At 45.8% G+C, this 8,199-nt stretch overlaps 1 long non-coding RNA gene across 1 annotated transcript in view; it reads right to left on the reverse strand.

Moving 5' to 3' along the window:
* The window catches only part of LOC118251013 (uncharacterized), a 31,408-nt gene that overhangs the window by 12,330 nt on the left and 10,879 nt on the right, over positions 1-8,199 (reverse strand). Inside the window, exon 3 of the long non-coding RNA XR_004779630.1 lies at positions 5,308-5,430. This is a non-coding gene — a long non-coding RNA (uncharacterized LOC118251013). The remainder of the gene's footprint in view (positions 1-5,307; positions 5,431-8,199) is intronic.

An 8,199-nucleotide genomic window follows, 5' to 3' on the forward strand; every position in this document is an offset into this window, starting at 1 on the left:
ATTGCCCCTTGTCCTGTCCCCACAAACCACTGAAAAGAAGTTGGCCAAATCCCTCTGTCTCCCACACTTCAGGTATATGGAAGGATATTATTTCTTTCCCTTATTTCCATCAAGTCTACAAACATCTCCACGCAGATTTTTTGGACCAGGTCTTTTTTGCTGTGGAAAAAGCAGTAAGTGTTTATTAGCTTCTGGCTGACGTCAGAAAGCTAACAGGTTAATCAAAACGTAGGATACAGAATCACAGAATCGTCTAGGTTGGAAGAGACCTCCAAGATCATCTAGTCCAACCTCTGACCTAACACTAACAAGTCCTCCACTAAACCACATCACTAAGCTCTACATCTAAACGTCTTTTAAAGACCTCCAGGGATGGTGACTCAACCACTTCCCTGGGCAGCCCATTCCAATGCCTAACAACCCTTTCAGTAAACAAGATTTTCCTAATATCCAACCTAAACCTCCCCTGTCGCAACTTTAGCCCATTCCCCCTCGTCCTGTCACCAGGCACGTGGGAGAACAGACCAACCCCCACCTCTCTACAGCCTCCTTTAGTGTACTTATAGAGAGCGATGAGGTCTCCCCTGAGCCTCCTCTTCTCCAGGCTGAACAAGCCCAGCTCCCTCAGCCACTCCTCGTAAGCCTTGTTCTCCAGACCCCTCACCAGCCTCGTTGCCCTTCTCTGGACTCGCTCGAGCACCTCCATGTCCTTCTTGTAACGAGGGGCCCAAAACTGAACACAATACTCGAGGTGTGACCTCACCAGAGCCGAGTACAGGGGGACAATCACCTCCCTAGACCTGCTGGCCACACTGCTTCTTATACAGGCCAGGATGCTGTTGGCCTTCTTGGCCACCTGAGCACACTGCTGGCTCATATTCAGCCGACTATCAACCAATACTCCCAGGTCCTTCTCGGCCAGGCAGCTTTCCAGCCACTCATCTCCCAGCCTGTAGTGTTGCTCGGGGTTGTTGCGCCCCAGGTGCAGGACCCGGCACTTGGCCTTGTTGAACTTCATACAGTTGACCTCAGCCCATCGCTCCAGCCTATCCAGATCCTCCTGCAGAGCCTTCCTGCCCTCGAGCAGATCGACACACGCACCTAACTGGGTGTCATCTGCAAACTTACTGAGGGTGCACTGGACGCCCTCATCCAGATCATCGATAAAGATATTAAAGAGGACCGGCCCCAGCACTGAGCCCTGGGGGACTCCACTAGTGACCAGCCTCCAACCAGATTTGACTCCATTCACCACAACTCTCTGGGCCCGGCCATCCAGCCAGTTTTTAACCCAACGAAGCGTATGCCAGTCTAAGCCATGAGCAGCCAGTTTCTTGAGGAGAATGTTGTGGGAAACGGTGTCAAAAGCCTTACTGAAATCACGGTAGACCATATCCACAGCCTTTCCCTCATCCACCAAGCGCGTCACTTTGTCATAGAAGGAGATCAGGTTCGTCAAGCAGGACCTGCCTTTCATAAACCCATGCTGACTGGGCCTGATTGCCCGGTTGCCATGTAAGTGCCACGTGATGACCCTCAAGATAATCTGCTCCATGAGCTTCCCTGGCACTGAAGTCAAACTAACAGGCCTATAGTTCCCCGGCTCTACCCTCCGGCCCTTCTTGTAGATGGGCGTCACATTTGCTAGCCGCCAGTCGACTGGGACCTCTCCTGATAGCCAGGGCTGCCAATAAATGATGGAAAGCGGCTTAGCCAGCTCCTCCGCCAGTTCGCTCAGTACCCTCGGGTGGATCCCATCCGGCCCCATCGACTTGCGTACATCCAAGTGCTGTAGCAGGTCACCAACCATTTCCTCGTGGATAGCGAGGGCCACATCCTGCTCCCCATCCCCTTCCACCAGCTCAGGGTACTGGGTATCCAGAGAACAACTGGTCTTGCCGCTAAAGACTGAGGCAAAGAAGGCATTGAATACCTCAGCCTTTCCCTCATCTCTTGTAACTAAGTTTCCCCCCACATCCAGTGAAGGATGGAGATTCTCCTTAGTCCTCCTTTTTGTGTTGATGTATTTATAAAAACGTTTTTTGTTATCTTTAACGGCAGTAGCCAGATTGAGCTCCAGATGAGCTTTGGCCTTTCTAATTTCGTCCCTGCACAGCCTCGCAACATCCTTATAGTCCTCCTGAGTGGCCCGCCCTCTTTTCCAAAGATTATAAACCCTCTTTTTTCTGCTAAGCTCGAGCCACAACTCTCTGTTCAGCCAGGCCGGTTTTACAGCAGCCACCATTTTAGTAGAAGCAAAATTAAACTGGAATCATAGCCAGAGCCAACTTATTTGTCAGCTTTAGAACTACTAAGCACAAGCAACAGTGGAAGTGGCCACCAAAGTGGAAACTTCAGAAGAAATTAGTACACAGACTGTCATCCACCCAGATACTGGAGAGTTTATGTATTTGTTGTCAGTGCATGCTAAAACCACTATGTCTTTCTGTCATCATTTCACAAAGAGTAACGACCAGCAGCTACCGTATTACTCCATGAAACAAATTGCAGACCAGATCTAAAGAGTTCATTTGTGCTTGTAACGTTGGTTTTGCTGCATTGCTACATCCATTCCCTACCCACCATTTGCTTTTTGAAGTCTCACATACCCATATAGTCTTTGTTTATACAATATTTTATTTTTTCCTTAGAAGATCCTTGCCTTATTTGGTACACAGAATGAATGGTGTGCATTTAATAGGCATAGACTGAGTACTTCATTTTCTCTTTATTAATGAAAGCAAGCCTGGACCTTATGTTCTGAAATAACAGCAACAACAGAAGACGTAGAAACATCTCAGTACAGTAGGCATAGAGAGCAGCCAAAGATATTTAAATTGGGATGTGGGAGATAGAAGTTCACTTCAGCTTTGACACTGGCAAGTCCAAATCCACACTAGTGCTCGGAGTTCAGGTCACACTGTGGACAGTACCACAGAACCACAAAAGCAAGAGCTAGAGAAAGTCTTCCAGTACACTGCTTACAGAACTCAATGACAGAAGAAAATTCAGCTCCCCAGGAAGAAAACATGAAGTATTACAAACTCTTACGTAATGTGGAAAACCACATAATAGGACCCAATGGCTGGAAGCTGCAGCCAGGCACAATGAAATTAGAATTAATACATATGCAATAAGAAGGATGATTAACTACTAGAATAAACTACCTAGGGAGTTCGTGGATCTTCTTGATATCTTTGAATTAGGGCTGGACTTGTTTCTTAAGACACATATGGTCAAAAATACAGCTATAGGTCTCAATACAGAGTTAACTGGGTGAAGTATAAGAGAGAAGGATTTACAAGAGGTCCAAAGAAATGATTTAGCACTCTCCCCAGCCTTCAAATTTAAGGAAATTTTGAGACAGGAGAGGGACCGTCTCACTGGGAAGGCCATTCCATCACATACAGTGATTTTTACAGAGCAGCCAACATGCTGAAACCCTTAAATGCAGAGGATTACAATCCATGTAGTTCAGAGCAAGTCAGTCAGTTAACATACCATGTCTCCATGAGTAGGGTACAAGCAGCTAAGAACTCTCTGGAATTTTCACTGCTTCCAAAACAGCTGCTAAACACCACCAATGAATAGTATAGGATGACAGACTCAGAGAAGAGTTCCTCAATGTGCCAGTTTCCCAAGGAGAGGCAATACTTAAGCACCTGGCCTCTGACTGATCAAGTGGCTTTAAATAAACTACTTTACTTTTCTCTGCATTAGTTTTTTCCATCATTGTACTACAACAAATGAAGACCTTATAAATTCAAAATAGTTTGGCCTTGGAGGCACGTGAAAAATAAAGTAAGAATCTCTGAGACTCTGAAACGTGCACAGACTTGTACATGGTCAGAGGGAACTACAGAGAAAAAGCAGAAAAGATCATCCATTACAAGCAGGGCCACATATGAGCTCACTGACACCGTGGAGTGCTTTATTCCCTGGATCCTAATACCTTGTTGGCATTTTTCCCCCTCTGTCCCTTCCCCATCACAATCTCTACAGAGTACTCCTTGCAACACATCAGGTTTCCCTCCCAGCATACCAGCTGACTGGCACTTATCTGTTCCTCACTGCAAAATGGCATCTAGGGAAAGTGCAACTCTCATGCTCTATCCTTAAAACAGCCACTGGGAAGCAGGAAAGGGATAAGTTATGACCAAAACAGGGTCTAAGGCACAGGGTCTAGAGGCTATCTTTCTGCTGGAGGAAGTATTGCCAACAAATGATATGACTTATGCTGGGTTTCCCTCCCCTCTCCCGCTCATTTGCGACGATATGTAGGTTATTTCCTTTTCTCTCTTTATCAGTTTCCTCATCTCTGTGGTACTGACACTAACTTCTGCCAGAACTTAGATATGATTGGATAATAAGCATTAAAGCTTACAGAGCTCAGAGATTCTTGATGAGAGTTGTTTGAGACAAAAATCCACACTAATCACCTTAGCAAGCCAGTAAGTAATACTGCTTAGGTTTTGAACCACGGGTTGCAATTCCTGTGCATCGCACACATATCTCAAGTCAAGAGAGCTAAACACAGCATTAGAAGGGATATCTGGGTCACTGAGTTCATGAGTTATTAATGCAAAGAGATTCATACCTCTTCCACAAACATAACAAGAACGATCTTCTAAACGTTACCTTTGCCCCCTGCAAGGGGGAAGCTGTTGCTGCTTTTGTACCATAATATCTGGAGCCATCTCAGGTCTGTGCAACTGAAATGCCCTGAATCTGAATAAAAATCATACCGAGACTTTGCATAGGTTTATAGGATGCAGATCATATTCAACTTCGAAATTATGAGGCCACCTCACAGCTGAAGCACACTGACATGTATGCATTTGGGCACTTCATATTTCTAATGCAGTTCTTTGTGAACAAATGAAAGGAATGCAGATGCTGCTTAAGCTGACAGAAAACTATCCCTTGCTAGCACAACAAATGCATAGGCAAACATAAGCAGAACAGCAATTTTTAAATGCACATCTGTCTTAGTCTCTTCATTTAAGGCCAAGGTATCCAGGATCTTTTTGTACTAGTTGTTCTACTAATCAAAAAGCACTGCTTTCTTTACAAGATACATCAAATTATTTTGAACTTGGCTACTGCTCTAGCTAGCCAGGCCTCCTGCTACAAGAAAAAAAAAAAAGGAAAAAAAAAACACTTCTTCTCCACACACTCCACACTTACACGGTTTTAAAAGTGGTTCCACATCCACACAGTCTTCCTTGTTTGAAAGCTCAACACAGAATCATAGGAACATTTTCACATCTTTGCTCTGAATTTGGCAATTCACCATTCAAGTCTTACCTCTTTGTGGAGCTAGAGCAGCAAGGTTTTGTCCTGAGGCAAAAACGTTGTCTGAGAAGCACAGGTAGCCAAGTGTCAGACCAGGAATGAAAACAGCAGGATATTTGACTTCATAAAAAGTAGCTAAAATGAAAGAAGTAATAATCAATCTATGTGTACACAGACTCAAGAACCTAGTCTGCAGCAAGGAGCAAGCCTACAGCAGCTGCTTACCAGACACGGGGGAGAAAGGGTGAAAAACACCTTATTTCCAGGTTAAATACATCAGTGCACAACAAGGGCCAGGTGCTCCCTGAGTGGCTGGGAGCCAGGAACTCAGCACAGTAACACCGCTTTCAGGGCAGGGGCCTCAATAGCCGGGGCCCCATCCTACAACTGCCCGCCAGAGCGAGGTGGTGGATGGCAGCTGCAAGTCCCTAACAATGTGGAAGAACCAGGGTCAGGCTAGAAACACAAGTCAGCAAATCAGTGTAAAGCTCTGGCCCAGGAAGAGAAGCCACAAGCAGATGCAGCCCAGTGACCACGAGGCAGGGCTGGGTCAAACTGAGAAGTTAGTCCACAGCTCGTTGTCCAGAGAAGTGGTGACCCCAGCTGGCCACAGACTTGGCTGTAGAGCACCTATGAGGGCTTTCTGAGGAAGTACAGGAATTGTACATACATATTGTCTATCCAACCAAGAGTCAGAAGAATACTCTGTCCTTGCAGTTTAATAGGGATATTGAAAGAGCTCACTGTTTTGCAGTTCTGTACCTCACAAGGAGTTTGTGAAAATACCTGCAGGTGGGGAGAAGGCATTTGATTCATGCGACCCTTGTCAATGCTGTTCATTTTGATAAGGAACAAATCCATGCAGCACTATCAGCACAGCCCGATTGCAGAGGCTGTGAGGACTGATCACAGGTGGCAAAATCCCACTGTGCAACCGTGACGCTCTGGAGACTTGGATGGATCGGAGAGAAATCCTGCCAGCAGCAGCAACTTAGAAGCTGCTAATTAAACACAAGTTTCTGCATGTAGAGATGAGGAAACACTAAGCGGACCAAAAAGAAGATAGGGCAGTTAAGAGGGAAGGGGAAATCTGTGTTCAGGGAAACATCACCAGCAGAGCAGTGATACCTCTTTTAAATGTGTGGGGTTTTGTGTTTTGTTATTTTTTTCCATTTTTTTCTTCTCTTTTCTTTTCCATTCAATGGCCAAATGTAATTAGTTTGAGGGAAGTAGTCTGAACCTGAACCATCAGCAGCAACCGGACAAAAACATTTTATAGGAGAAAACAGGAGACCCAGTGCCCCAGTTGCTCTCAACTCTTTCACAGGCTGTATAAGAGTAAGCCTGTGTCTGGCTCGCTCAAAACATTTTCTCTCCTTTCAGCCATCAATTTATGAGGAGAACATCTCCAGGGAACTGGTTGAGATGAAAGTTTTACCTTCACAGATACCCATTGTAGTGTCCAAAGCTATTTTACTAGCAAGGCTGGACGTCCTGGTGAACTGTGTAGAGTGAACACAAATTGAACCTGTGAGTTTACAGTTCTTTTGGCCCCAAATTATCTGCCACCAGCCTCCAACCTTGGCAGACTCCTGCCTCCACAGCTATATTTAGGGTCATTGCCTTGTGGGCCCAGATAACACCCCTTTCTCCTTGGGAGCTGCTCTCTTCCATCACCCCTCATGGAAGCAGTCACTTTCCACACACACACAGAAAAGAGTTTTCTGCCCCAATTGCCATGTAACTTTCCTGTCCTTGGGCCAGAGGCAGCAGGACACTACCTGAGGGAGGGGTTGCGTGGTCCAGGCACTTGGGAGGGGAATGGCCACTTGACAGGCCACATACAGCCCAGAGCTGTGACTGAAGGCCTGGAAATAATGCATGGAGCAGCACCTCCTCTGTGACAGCCACTTCTGCAAAGGGCCACTCAGATTTCATCACACTGACAGTAGGGTTAACACTTAGAATCATTAAGGTTGGAAAAGACCCCAAGATCATCTGGTCCAACCATCCCCCTACCACCAATGTCACCCACTAAACCATGTCCCTAAGCACCACGTCCAACCTTTCCTTGAACACCCCCAGGGATGGTAACTCCACCACCTCCCTGGGCAACCCGTCCCTATGCCTGACTGCTCTTTCTCAGAAGAAATGTCTCCTGATTTCTAGGCTAAACCTCCTTGACACACAACTTGAGGCCATTCCCAATCCTTTTCCTAAGTGGTACACAGTCCTCAACTCCCTTCTCTCTCATCTGTTGAGGGGTCCTGGATTTACCTTTCTAATTACCTCTTTTCTCCCCCTACATCATATGATGAATTCTTTCTACCTTATCCCTCATTTCTTCACCACAGGCTCTGAGAAGCTGTTGCATCTCCTTAAGCCACAGCAGGTGGAGGATATGTAAGATTAGAGATTGAAAGGCATTTCAATAGGAGTGAAGTTGGACACAAAAAAGTTTGAGACCTTTCCCTTTGAAGCTCCATGACAAGGAACACCTTTTGATGTGAGGGAGCTGCAAAATTCAGAAAAATAATTTGTGTAGCAAAAGACCAAGCTAATCTTTTTCCTAAACTCAAAATAATCAGCTGTTACCTCCGGTCATTTTCCACCAAAAGTGTGGACACTGAAACACACAGAGCAAAAATGAGCCTCTGAACGTGGAAGGAAACTGTAGGGGCTCGTACGTGTCACTGGGCAAGAGTGAAGGCAGCTTGTCCTGATGATGGATTGCTCGTAATTAGCTATACTAAAGACCTTAATCTTAAATGGTTTGATCTGCTCAGGGGATAAACCGAACCAGTATGCTCACAGAGTTGAGTTAATCCCTTTCTGCACTTGCATTTGCTATGGCTGTCGTTCACCTGTAAGATTTGTTGGTCCTACACAAGCAATGGGGTGAGA

This window comes from Cygnus atratus, chromosome 2 (genome assembly GCF_013377495.2).
Source record: "Cygnus atratus isolate AKBS03 ecotype Queensland, Australia chromosome 2, CAtr_DNAZoo_HiC_assembly, whole genome shotgun sequence".
Lineage (NCBI taxonomy): Eukaryota > Metazoa > Chordata > Aves > Anseriformes > Anatidae > Cygnus > Cygnus atratus.